The sequence below is a fragment of the Toxorhynchites rutilus genome, chromosome 3, assembly GCF_029784135.1.
Source record: "Toxorhynchites rutilus septentrionalis strain SRP chromosome 3, ASM2978413v1, whole genome shotgun sequence".
NCBI classification, from domain to species: Eukaryota; Metazoa; Arthropoda; class Insecta; order Diptera; family Culicidae; genus Toxorhynchites; species Toxorhynchites rutilus.
The window spans coordinates 215,174,673-215,188,635 of record NC_073746.1 but is presented as its reverse complement, the minus strand read 5'-3'; positions in this window follow the sequence as shown (position 1 = coordinate 215,188,635).

Below are 13,963 nucleotides of genomic sequence, written 5' to 3'. Positions count from 1 at the left end.
TCAGGTTAGGTCAGGCCAGGTAATGAATCCCTTGATCCCTCACCATCCAGCACGTTCAGCTCGTTCAATAACGATGTTGGCTTGTCGATGCCCTCACGAAAAATGAAAGCGTTTCACCACCAGAATATCGCTTAACTATGCCTTTTGTGCGTGATTGAATCGGGAGAAGGTGTGGTTTACGATGGCAATTTGGAAGGCAAACTAGAGGGGAAGAACTCTCTTTCGGCGACTGAGCAATAATCGATTGAAAATTATATAATTTTCGCGATGCGAAACATTTTCCGTAGCGCGCGCATTCAATATTGGATACGAAAATTTTCTACTGATGGGAAAGAATAATTTTCAGAAGCTTTCCTGTTAATTGCGATCGATTGAAAAATCACAAAACCAAATGTATTTGGTTGCAGTGTTATATGGATAGAAAACATTAGAATAAACTCTTGCGCATCAATGTATTTTTCAATTCCCAGGGGAACTGGCAGATTATTTTTCAACAACGATTAGTTCTTTTCAGATTTTCCTCGATACTCGAAGCCCACCAGTGGTTAAGGCTAACTCGATAACCACCTGTTAATAGCACTTAATTGAAAAATATTTGGTCGCAGTGTTACATGGATAGAAAACATTAAAATGAACTCTTTCGCATGAATGTATTTTTCAGTTCTCAGGGGAACTGGCAGATTATTTTTCAGCAACGATTGAATCTTTCCGGAATTTTCTCGATGCTGAATGGCATCCAAACGAAGAGTTTCGCGCATGTATGTGTGTGTGTGTGGCGGCTGCTCCGATCTCTTCCCGGGGAACCGATTATGGCATCACTCTCCTCCTGATAGATTCCCTTCTGGTCTAAGGTGCACAAACAGGCTCTTGGTGACACTGTTCATCCGCGCTTTCATGATAAACGAAGAGCTTCACCACAACAGAGACAACATGCTCCAATCGCTGTTCAATTATAACTGAGTGGATTTCCGAGCGGCGCTCGCTTATATACCGATTGGTGATTTCAATAGCCTGTTTTGAAAGCAATTTTAAGACTATTGAAACAAGTTTTTGGATCAAAAAGTAACAAGTATATAACGCGTAGACATTTTATCTTTCGAATGAAGTGTTTATCATACCATTTCGTTCAGTTGTTTAAAAGTTATTAACGCTTAAAATCTCGGTCTCCGGCGTAACGCTTTCGTTTTCGAAACTTTGATTTTACACCCCGGTATAGAAATAAAAGACGTAGTGCTACGTCAAAAAGATGTTCAAACTTTTTTAAATCACGTTTGAAAGATATACGTCAAGATTAAGTCGGTCAAGTGCTGATCGTAACACCCTTTATCGATCCTCTAAAGTGTTTTCCTTTCGCACTTCGTATCAAGCCGAACAGTGTGTAACGCAATCGTCAGCAATACTAAATATTTACTGTTCGCTAACTGGAGCAAGACTATGTTATGTCCGTGTCATTAACCTGTGATGACCCAAGTGTACCCATTATATATTTATTTTTATATTATTTATATTATTTATATATATATATATATATATATATATATATATATATATATATATATATATATATATATATATATATATATATATATGTATATATATATATATAGATACGTTTCTTGTTTAGATAAGTTTGGTTTTTTTTATTCCAAAACAAAAACTAAATATTATGCAGGGGTGACACCCTAGTAACCCGCCCTGGGTGTCATCCGGTCACGCTACGCTACTGGTAGTTACCAATGAAAAAGTATATATATATATATATATATATATATATATATAAATTATGCCGTGACTTAACTCGCGGTTTAAAAAAAACTTTTATTTAATTTCTAATTACCCTTTTTATTCGTTTATAACACTTTACATTCGGTTCATAAACCTTTATGCCCGTATTCAACTCGGCTACGCTCAAGACTAAATTCTATAATCGTATTACAAGGCTTAAATAGACTACATCTGCTGATCTCATTATTTCCGTCGGTGGTTCGAACCTGATCGAACCTTTGTTCGCGTCGTTCGATTGATTTCCGCGGCGTCGGCAAATGTTGGTTTACACGCGCGGTGTAACTTTGACGCCTCTGTCTGTTGCTATGGGTCTCGGCTGGGCTTTTGCTGACGTCTTGACTTCTGGGACGCCTTGGTCGGTCGGTTGTGGTGTAACGCCTCCCCCCTTAGATTCTCGTCCGTCCTCGGACGATCTTTCGAAAAGGACGAGACTCGGTAATGGTCCAAATTCTCCTTTTCCAATGGTTTGTTTAAGTTCCGTGGTGGTTCCAACATGGCTTCGAATTTCCAGAGTTGCTCTTTCCTTCGCTTTGAATCTTCTGTCGATGATATAAATGGTAAAAGAACAGATAATGATTAGCATGAGGAGGACTCCTCCTCCGATGGTTGTTGTCCTTTTTGAACGATGCAGGTCTAACTTTATGTCCTGCAGACTGTTAAGGTTTTCTAATTTGAGGTGGTTGATTTCATTATTCTCCTCTGTATAGTTTAATTGTATCAACTTATTTCCGTATATTGGGAGAAGGTATTCTTCACTATTTCCAAAAGTTACTTGGTTATTGAAGGTGATGTTCATCACTTTGATTGTACAGTTGTTTGTTTCGATGATTGTCGGGGTGTTGATCAGTCTGGAATTGTTGCATGAATCAGAGATCAATACATTTTTGTTTGTGTCAACAAGTATGACTCCTTTCTTAATTTCTTCGACACGGATGGGTTGTCTGACGGGTTTTATGATACATTTTGGTGTTTGGTGATTCAGAAGGTTATAGATGCAATCATCTTCGAGAAGGGTTGTAGCTTCGCAAATGTCGCAAAGTTCGCTTTGTCTGTAAATGATGTCTCCGTGCTTTGCCACCAGTTTTACGTCTGTGCTGATTCGTGTACTGTTTATGTTGAGCGTCTGAATGTTGATCAGGTCGAACTCGTTGTCCCCGAGGATGGGTATTTTCACCAGTATTATAATTTCACCTTGGCTTACAATAACGCTTCCTGAGCTGTACTGGAATATTTGATCTAAATAGTCTAGCTTTAGCTTTTGAGCATTGAGTCTGTTGAAAATGTACTTCTTCTCTTCAAATGAAAATAAATTTCTGTTTAAAATGTTGAGTTTAGCAAACTCGATTTGTTCTTCAATATTTCCGAGAATCTGAATTATAGAGTCAAGGTTTACAATCATGTTGATATATTCCAAATCTGCTCTGGTTACCAAAGAATTGTTCCTCTGTTCCACAATCTGTTTATTGATCTTTTTGAGTACGTCTGTTATGTTATTAATTTTGTTTTGTATTTTTTCGTTAATGATTATTTGTCTTGATATAGATTTCGATAGTAAATTTTCCTGTTTCTCTAAAGTTCCCAAACTATGGTTTATAATTTCTAAATCGTCATTATCAGGGTTTCCTGCTATTAATTTTATTGCTGTTCCTAATGCGTTTACTAATGCTCTTTTACTTCTGTGGGAATACAAGCTCATCAATTTACCTTTTGAGTTTTGTATTTTGAAATCTAAAGTACTTCTTAAGTGGTCTATAACTTTAATATTTCCTGCGATTTTTTCAATGTAATTGATATTATGTTCGATAGAGTGGATATTAATCTTTTGGATAATTCTCTCGAATCCTATCCTAATCCTGACTTGTTTTAATTTTATGGCAATTATACCATTGTTGTGAGATAGATCTTTAAGTTTTGTGCAATTTATTATGACGATGCATGAAAATCTGCAACGAGAGTTAAATAATTGATTTATCGGTTATTTCTTTATTCTATTTTTGTGGATTTTAATATTATTGACGTCTTCAAATGTTAGTTCGTTGTTGTGTTTAATCGTTGTTATTTTAAACGGATCTTTGTCCTTTGTTAAACGTTGAGAGTTTTTTATGTATTTAATTTCGCCTGGTTGAAGATCTTCAGGTTTTTCGTTATTCATATTTTGTTGTTCGTATTTATCTTTTCGTCTATTTAGTTCGATTTTAACTGCAGATTGCAGGTTTTTAGATTTTTCAGATATTTCTTCCATATTCGTAGATCCAGAGTTATTAAAAATCAAATTTCGCGGTTGGGTTTTTATTACTGAGTGGAAACTATTATTGTAAATGTCGATGGCGATATTTACTTGCTCGTTTAATGTTAAATCTTTAAAATTTGCTTTGTTTGTGCGGAAGGTTTCAATTAAAGTGGAGTGGAAACGTTCCACGATACCATTTGAATTGGATCCACTTGCGAGGTGTATCTCTATATTGAGATCATTTAGGAATCCCATAAAGTCTATGGACCTGAAAGATGGCTCTTGGTCACTCACTATAGTTTGAGGTCTTCCAAAATTTCGAATGTGTTCGGTTATTGCGGTTTTGATATCAACTATTGTTCTTGTGCTTAATGGAATCGCGTTTGCAAATTTTGAAAATGAATCAACTATGGTGAGCCACTTTTGACCTTTTAGGAAGAAAATGTCAATGTGGACTCTGTCGAAAGGTTTCTGTCCAAATGTGCTTTTTCTAATTAGTTTGGGTGGATTTCTGTCATATTTGGCTTTTTTGCAAATATCACAGGAATCGACATAAATTTTGACCTTTCGATCGAGTTGCGGGAAAAAGTGTGTTTGTAGAATCTGGTTCCGGTTTTCTTTGATTCCTCTGTGTCCGTATTGGTGAATTCTTCTTATGATCTCGTCTTGCTCGACTTCCATTCTGATGTCCTCCAACATGGTCTCTGAAATAAATACTTTGTAAATAATATTTGAGGAAAAATGTTTTTTATACGTCTCCTGCACTAGTTGTGCTAATGAGATAGGTACTTTTATACAACTCAAACCCTTCGGATTCAGGGTCCGTTTCAACGTTTCAACTATGTCTTCTTCGGTGTATGTTCTTTTTACTATTGTGTGTCTGTGATATTTTGGAAAAATTTGTTCGTAGGCTGCAAGTTCTACATTTCCTATTTTGAATATGACTTGTGTCCGAAAAACGTTGATAGGTCTCTCAGTATACCGAATAAAGTAGTCATCACTCGTATCCGCTGAGTGTACTGTCGTTCCGTCACTTTCGTCGTCTGAAGGTTCGTTTCCTCGCTCAGAAGGTTCAACATTTAGGGAAAGCGATGATTGCGAGTGTGCGTTCAGGTGTTTTTCTATGTTTACGCGCGACAGCGCGTCGGCGACAACGTTTTGTTTTCCCGGTTTGTAGATTAGTTCGTAATCGAATTCCTCTAAAGCCAGCTTTCCTCTAATTATTCTGTGGTTAGCGTTCGTGAAAGAAAATGTTAGTGGTTGGTGGTCGGTGAACATTTTAAACTTTCTACCATAGAGGTATGGTCTGAAATGTTTCACTGCCCATACTATCGCGAGAAACTCCTTTTCGGTAGTGGAATATCGTTCTTCCGTTTTATTCAAAGTACGTGAGGCGTATGCGATGGGTCGGTCGTTACCTGCTGGCCCTTGTGACAACACTGCACCAATAGCGTGGTCACTCGCATCCGTTGTTAGTGAAAATTCTTTGCTAAAATCAGGGTAAATTAATACCGGGTCGATCGTCAGAAGTTGCTTACACTTTTCGAAGCATGTTACTACTTCTGGTGTAATTTCGAATTCAATATCCTTTCGGAGAAGTGCTGTTAACGGCTTTACAATTTTTGCGAAATCCTTAATAAATCGCCTGTAGTAGCCAAGCATTCCTAGGAATTGTCTCACTTCTTTTTCGCTTTTAGGTATTGGCCATTGCCTTATTGCATCAATTTTGTCGCTGTTTGGTCGTACTCCCTCTTCAGAGACTGTATGACCTAAAAATTGCGTTTCTTTCCTAAAGAACTCGCATTTGTCCAGCTGAATTTTTAGTCTTGCTTCTTTCAATTTTGCGAAGACTTGCGACAAATTTTTCAAGTGCTCTTGAAGCGAGCTGGAGAAGATGATGATATCGTCCATATAGACGAAACAACATACTCCTACTAAATCTCTCAGAATGCAATCCATGACTCTTTGAAAAGTCGCTGGGGCATTCTTCAAGCCAAATGGCATACGAGTAAACTCATATTTGCCACCGTTTACGGAAAAAGCAGTTTTTTCTGTATCTTCCTCCGCTAATTGAATTTGGTGGAAGCCAGAAACTAAATCGATTGTTGAAAAATATTTCGCCTTTCCTAATTTATCCAGAATATCCGTAATTTCTGGTATAGGGTATTTGTCATTAATTGTTTTCTCGTTTAGTTTTCGGTAATCGATCACTAAACGGAATTTTTTTCGTCCAGATGCATCGGACTTTTTAGGAACCACCCACACAGGTGACGTGTAAGGCGAGATTGACTCTTTTATGATTCCGTCTTTCAGCATCTTTTTAACTTGCTCCTGCACCTCGCTTTCGTACACGTAGGGGTACTTATACGATTTGGAGTGTATCGGAATACTGTCCACGGTGCGTATTTTATGTTTAATTTTATGGGTGAATGATAACTTATCACTTTCCACATATAAAACGTCGTTGTATTTCCTGATCAATTTCCTGAGGGTATATTTCTCCTCCTCATTCATATGATCGTCTCTTATGGTGTAATTTTCAGAGTCAACCTTTTTCGGTAGCTCTGTCAGCTCGAATGGGTCAACCTCTGTATCCAAGTCATTGCAAAGCTTGATCTCGTTCGAATTGATTTCCATCGATTTTTTTGTATAATTTTGCACTGCTACAAAGGCTGTGTTATTAGCACTTCTGTAGAGGCCTGGCAAGATAGAAAATTTTCCGTGAGGCTTTTCTTCCTCTATAAGAAAATCTCCATTTTTCTTGGTTTTCAATTTTATGAACTGATATTCTTGTTCATTTAAATTGATTTTATGTTTCTCGGGAAATCTCTTTTTCATTGCGAAAGTTTTTCTCCCGATCCTCAATGTATTTTTACTGACGTCGATTTTAGCATTTAAATTTCTCAATGACTCGTATCCGATGAGTCCATCGAAAAATTTATGAAATTTGAAAATGAAAAATTTCAGTTTTTTATTTATAAGAAATGGGTCGAAGGAAGCGGATTTATCGATTGTAAAGGTTCCCTTAATGTTGGTTACTTTTGAAATCGGTTCTGTTTTGCAGTTTTCTATGTTTACATGCTCGGGTGATATGTAATTTTTGTTCGCTCCTGTGTCGATCAAAAATTTCATCTCGCCTTTGGATGTTGCAATGGTGATGTAGGGAATAAAGTTATTATCGTTCATTATTTTTCTTTTTGTAGCGCCTCGGCCACGTGAAAATTTAGTTCATCGTTGACGAAATAATCGTCATCTTCCGAATCGAGGACGGATTCGTCCAGCTGTTCCGAAGTGTCAGGTTCTGTTTGATGATTTTTGCTGTGTTCTGCTGTTTCGTGGCTGTTAACCTCTGCCCGCGATTTCGCTGTCCTCATCGAGACATCGTCATCTGGCGGTGGAGCTCTAGCTTTGAATTTCGCAGACCCGTATGGTTTTTGATTATGCAAGTTATTGTTAGAATTTGAGGTGGATGGCTTCGCGTTAAAGTGATTGCCATTACTATTGGGGTTGGGAGACGGTTTCGAATTATGTGAACCGTTACTATTGTTGGATCTGATATTTTTATTTGTGTCAGATGGTTTTTGGTTTAACTTCTGCCTATATGCAGCGTTGGCATATTGTATGGTGATTGCATACGCTTCCTCCAGACTTTTAGGTCTGTAGCTTCGCACGTGCATAGACAATTCCTCTGTGAGCCCATCTATGAATCTAGTGAGAGTCATAAGGCTCACTAGATTATTTATTGCTCTTGTAGAGTTGTTATAATCATCCATTGTCGCTGCTGTGGATTTAATAGCAGTGTCTATGGTTTTGATTCGGTTGTAGTATTCAGTGATGGATTTTTTTCCTTGGTTTATATAAAACAACGATTGGATATGAGATGTCAAATCTCTCCTATCGCCGTATGAATTTAGAATAATTTCTTTGATTTCTGCCCAACTGTTCGGGTTGCCGGCAGCAATCAAAATTTCTTTGGCCTCTCCCACGATTTTATTCTTTACCGCTCTGACCAATTGGCTGTAGACCGGATCATCTCTGTATCTTTCAAAAAGATGCAGGGTGTTTTCGGCGTCTTCAAGCCATGCGTTTGTTTCCCGTTTGTTTCCGGAGAATGTTGGTAAATTCTTAATAGGATCCGGAGTTCTAAACTGCATAAACGGATCCTCCGCTTTTGCTTTAAGTGTTCTCAATTGCCCAATCAGTTCGTTCTGATTGTGAGTTAGGCTCCTTATGTGTTGGAGTAACCCTTGAATTGTTATTTCTTGTTGCGGAATTGGTGCATGATCATCCAATTCCGGGGCCAGAAGTTCCGGAGAAATCATTTGCTCCCGCTCGGCCATTTTAATAAATTTGTTTTTTCAAAAGAGTTTGTTCTTTTTTTTTGCAGACTTATCTCACTTCTTAACTAGGCGAACCTAGCCAGAATTTTCACCTGCCCCCGGGCTTCTGAATGCCAAAGGGGGACTAGGCTCTGCGGAATGCACGTATCTGCATGCTCGTGCTGTTTTAGTCCTGACCGAGGAATTGTCGGACAATCGCGCAGGTGCTAAGGATGACCGACTTTTGGATGCCGGCCAATTCCTTCTCGATGTTCAACACCTTTAGCGCTTCCAGAAGTGTCTTCGGGATAATTCCAGTTCCAGAGAGAACGACTGGAACAATTCTTGGGACCTCCCTTAGCCCCCACAGTTCCTTGAGCTCCACGGCCAATGGTCGGTACTTGCAGATTTTGCGACCGTGGGTCTCCTCCAGATTCTGGTTCAGTGGAATAGCGACATCGATGATGGTGACTTTGCGGTCGCTCTTGTCGTAAACCATTATATCTGGGCGGTTGTGGTGGATCGAGAGGTCGGTCAGAACAGTGCGATCCCAGTACAGCTTGAAACGGTCATTTTCCAGGACAGGTGCAGGCAGGTACCGGTAGTTTGGTACGTTGTCTTCCAGTAGAGCACATTGGAGCGCCAGTTGTCGATGAACAATACGGGCCACGTTGTTGTGGCGCTCGGTGTAGGCTGCGTTGGCCAAAACGGGACAGCCTCCCATAATGTGCTCTATGTTTTCACCTGGTTGATGGCACATCCGGCAAATGTCATCAACGTCTTGATGCCAGACGTACCGCCTGCAGTTTCTCGTCGGCATTATCCTGTCCTGGATGGCTATCATGTCGGCTTCTACTACTGAAGAGAGTTCACCACGCGTTAGCCACAGATTAGATGCGGCCTTGTCGACGTGTGGCCGGTCCAGTTGATGGGGGTGGGCACCATGCACTGCCTTCTGCTTCCAAGCTGCAATCTTCTCCTCCACTGTCTGCAGATTGCAGTTGAGTTGGTACTCCGCTTGCGCCAAGTGCAGAGCGCTGTATCCTCTGTCGGCGGCGCAGACAGCCCGGTATAGCGCGTTTTGGTTGGCGCGTTCTGCGAAGTACTCGCGCAGTTGTCGTACCTGGGCAACACACAGTGCAGAAATGTCGACGATTCCAAGTCCCCCTTCTTTGCGTGGTAGTGAAACTCTCTCCAGTGCCGATTGAGGATGGTGCATTCCGGCCTCTTTGAATGCTTTCCTCATCCTCCTCTCAAGGTCCTCTAGGTCAGTTTTGCTCCATTTGACTACACCAAAACTGAAGGTCAGCAGGGGAACCGCGAATGTGTTGATCGCGCGTACCTTGTTCCCCGCGTTGAGGAAAGTCCTCAGGACACAGTTCACTCGACTCAAGAACTTGTCTCGCAGCTCCGTCTTGATGTCGGAGTGGCGAATCCCGGTGAGCTGTCGGAATCCAAGATATTTATAGGATTCGCCACGTACCATGTCTCTTATAAACTCGCCGTCATAGACCTCGTAGCCTCCGGATTCGGTAAGTTGTCCTTTCAGCAGGTGGACACAGCGACACTTGTCGAGGCCGAACTCCATACAGATGTCCCTGCTTATGTCTTCGACAACCCGGATAGCTACACCTAGACGCTGACGTGAATCAGCGTAGACCTTGAGATCGTCCATGTAAAAGGTATGGGTCACTTCTTCGTGGGCGCCGTCGCCATGCCTTATTTTATAGCCATGACCGTTTCTATTGAGCGTCCTACTGAGGGGGTTCAGTGCCAGACAAAACCAAAGCGGGCTGAAAGAGTCGCCTTGGAATATCCCCCTCTTTATCTGCAGCGTTCTAGACTGCAACACATTTTCCCCATCACTAAGGTGCAGAGACGTGCTCCACTGCCTCATCGCATGCTGCAGGAACCTAACGACGAAGGGATCAATTTTGTAGAGCTCCAATACCCGGACGAGAAACGAGTGAGGTATGGAGTCATAAGCCTTCCTGTAATCGATATAGGCCATGCTTAGGTTCCGCTGATTATAAACCGCCTGGCCGACTATGGTTGCGTCGATGATGGCCTGGTCTTTGCAGCCATGCGTATTTTTTCTGCATCCCTTCTGCTCTTCTGCGATGATATGGTGTTGTTCGCAGTGGGCAGAAACTTTGGCGGTTATGATGCTGCTTAATATCTTGTACAGACTCGATAGGCACGTTATCGGCCTGTACTTTGATGGGTTCAATGTGTTGCTGTCTTTCGGGAGGAGGAATGTGACGCCACGAGTGGCGAATTCAGGGAGGTTGTGTGGGTCACGTAGCACCTTGTTGAAGCACTCAGCTATCTTTTGATGTGCGACGGTCAGCTTCTTGTGCCAGAAGTTCTGAACACCATCGGGGCCCGGTGCTGCCCAGTTCCTCAGGTACCGCGAGGCTTCGCGGACATCGTTCTCTTCGACGATGATAGCTGGCATCTCTCCAATTTCACCACAACTCTCCTCCTCCCGTCTTAACCACATTTGCCCGTCGCGATGTTGTACTGGGGTCTCCCAAATACCAGCCCAGAAGTTCGTCACATCGCTAATATCTGGCAAACCTTCGCGGTAGTCGGGCTTCTCGTCGCTAATGTGGTCGTAGAACGCTTTTTCGTTATCTCTGAACATCCGATTTTGTTCCTGGCGCTTTGCAGAGTCAGAGTAACGTTTCAGCCGTTTAGTTAGGACGCTCAATTGCTGTACCAGTGTGTCGAGTTTTTCCGTCAGCTGGTGAGCTCCCAGCTGGCGAAGTTCAGTAGGCCGCACGATCACAGCAACTTGGCGACATAATTTCGCCGATCTGCTGCCTCTTTTGTACGCCATCAGTCTTCCAATTGCGGCGCGCTTGTTTAGGATCCGTTGCTCCAATCTCCTTCGCCATGGAGGCTCACGCCTTTCACGGAGATGTTGGAGCAGTCCGCCTCTTGGCCTAATACGGTATCCTAAACTTTTGGCGGTCGCCACAGCAGCACAGTAAACTTTCAGTTGCAGCTCCTCCATGTTCTCAGCATCAACCAAGTGCAGCGGAAGAACGTGCTCGTTCATGAGCTTTACTGCACTTGTCAGCCTGCGGGAATGCTGCAACTTCGGGATCCTGGGGCGCGACAATGGATCTGTGTCGCGGAACTGTGAGATCGCCTCGTCGTAGTGGAAGACCAGATCGCGTAGTAGTTGTTGATCTGGCTGTGGGTCTTCCGGCTCAGGGGGTTGTTGTACTGTGGCCTCCACTGGTGCTGATTCGCGTGCCCCACTCGCGAATGAATTGCTCAGCCGTACTGAACTTCGTCTCGACACATCGCTTGCTCTGTTGTTCCTGGAGCTTATTTCTCTCTGCACCTGCTGCTTGATCTCGTCGATTTGCGTTTGGGAGAGCATGTTGTTGCGTACTATCGCTCTACGCCTCGCGTTCATCGCGTTCTGATCAAGCCTCCCGACGAACTCTGGATACGCTTCCTCGAACATTGTTAGTATTCGAGGGCGACCACTCATGTCCGTCTCCAAAGCAGTGCAGATGTAATAGGCGCGGATCACGAATTCATTCATTTCGTGTGTCCACATGATCCGGCGCCTAGTGGTACCCACAAGTGTGGACGACTGTCGTCTGGCAGTCGCAACACGTCTCGTAGGCGCAGCGTTTCTTGGGTGATGTCGATGGCTGCTGTTTCCGTGTGGCGGTAGCTCTTCGGGTTGAACCCGGCTGGTGGCCCGCTCTTGCACATCGCCCTCCAGCCGCTGGCCGCTCGCTCTTACGCCCGTTCCAGGACCAGCTCCAGTTCGGGGACCCTCCTCGGGTGATCGCATTCTAATTATTCTTCGTGATCGTAGCTCCATTTTATTGGGTGTATCTCCTTTGCCCGGGAGACAGCGGGTTGGCAAGGCCTCCATGACCCGGGAGGCCTTCCCCGGGAGAGATATAGCGCTCTGACTCGCTCGCACCCCCTCACTTAGCCACTTTCGACACCCGTTCTCGGAGCCAAGACCAGGTGTGTGTTTCCAGTTCACGCCCGATCTAAAAATGTCGTCATATGATCTTCGTGGAGGCGTGAGATAGGAACATTTGAGACCAACAGGCAGGCTCCTACCCTATGTTGATCCCCATTTGAGAACCGTTCTTTTTTTTTTGGCAGACTTATCTCACTTCTTAACTAGGCGAACCTAGCCAGAATTTTCACCTGCCCCCGGGCTTCTGAATGCCAAAGGGGGACTAGGCTCTGCGGAATGCACGTATCTGCATGCTCGTGCTGTTTTAGTCCTGACCGAGGAATTGTCGGACAATCGCGCAGGTGCTAAGGATGACCGACTTTTGGATGCCGGCCAATTCCTTCTCGATGTTCAACACCTTTAGCGCTTCCAGAAGTGTCTTCGGGATAATTCCAGTTCCAGAGAGAACGACTGGAACAATTCTTGGGACCTCCCTTAGCCCCCACAGTTCCTTGAGCTCCACGGCCAATGGTCGGTACTTGCAGATTTTGCGACCGTGGGTCTCCTCCAGATTCTGGTTTAGTGGAATAGCGACATCGATGATGGTGACTTTGCGGTCGCTCTTGTCGTAAACCATTATATCTGGGCGGTTGTGGTGGATCGAGAGGTCGGTCAGAACAGTGCGATCCCAGTACAGCTTGAAACGGTCATTTTCCAGGACAGGTGCAGGCAGGTACCGGTAGTTTGGTACGTTGTCTTCCAGTAGAGCACATTGGAGCGCCAGTTGTCGATGAACAATACGGGCCACGTTGTTGTGGCGCTCGGTGTAGGCTGCGTTGGCCAAAACGGGACAGCCTCCCATAATGTGCTCTATGTTTTCACCTGGTTGATGGCACATCCGGCAAATGTCATCAACGTCTTGATGCCAGACGTACCGCCTGCAGTTTCTCGTCGGCATTATCCTGTCCTGGATGGCTATCATGTCGGCTTCTACTACTGAAGAGAGTTCACCACGCGTTAGCCACAGATTAGATGCGGCCTTGTCGACGTGTGGCCGGTCCAGTTGATGGGGGTGGGCACCATGCACTGCCTTCTGCTTCCAAGCTGCAATCTTCTCCTCCACTGTCTGCAGATTGCAGTTGAGTTGGTACTCCGCTTGCGCCAAGTGCAGAGCGCTGTATCCTCTGTCGGCGGCGCAGACAGCCCGGTATAGCGCGTTTTGGTTGGCGCGTTCTGCGAAGTACTCGCGCAGTTGTCGTACCTGGGCAACACACAGTGCAGAAATGTCGACGATTCCAAGTCCCCCTTCTTTGCGTGGTAGTGAAACTCTCTCCAGTGCCGATTGAGGATGGTGCATTCCGGCCTCTTTGAATGCTTTCCTCATCCTCCTCTCAAGGTCCTCTAGGTTAGTTTTGCTCCATTTGACTACACCAAAACTGAAGGTCAGCAGGGGAACCGCGAATGTGTTGATCGCGCGTACCTTGTTCCCCGCGTTGAGGAAAGTCCTCAGGACACAGTTCACTCGACTCAAGAACTTGTCTCGCAGCTCCGTCTTGATGTCGGAGTGGCGAATCCCGGTGAGCTGTCGGAATCCAAGATATTTATAGGATTCGCCACGAACCATGTCTCTTATAAACTCGCCGTCATAGACCTCGTAGCCTCCGGATTCGGTAAGTTGTCCTTTCAGCA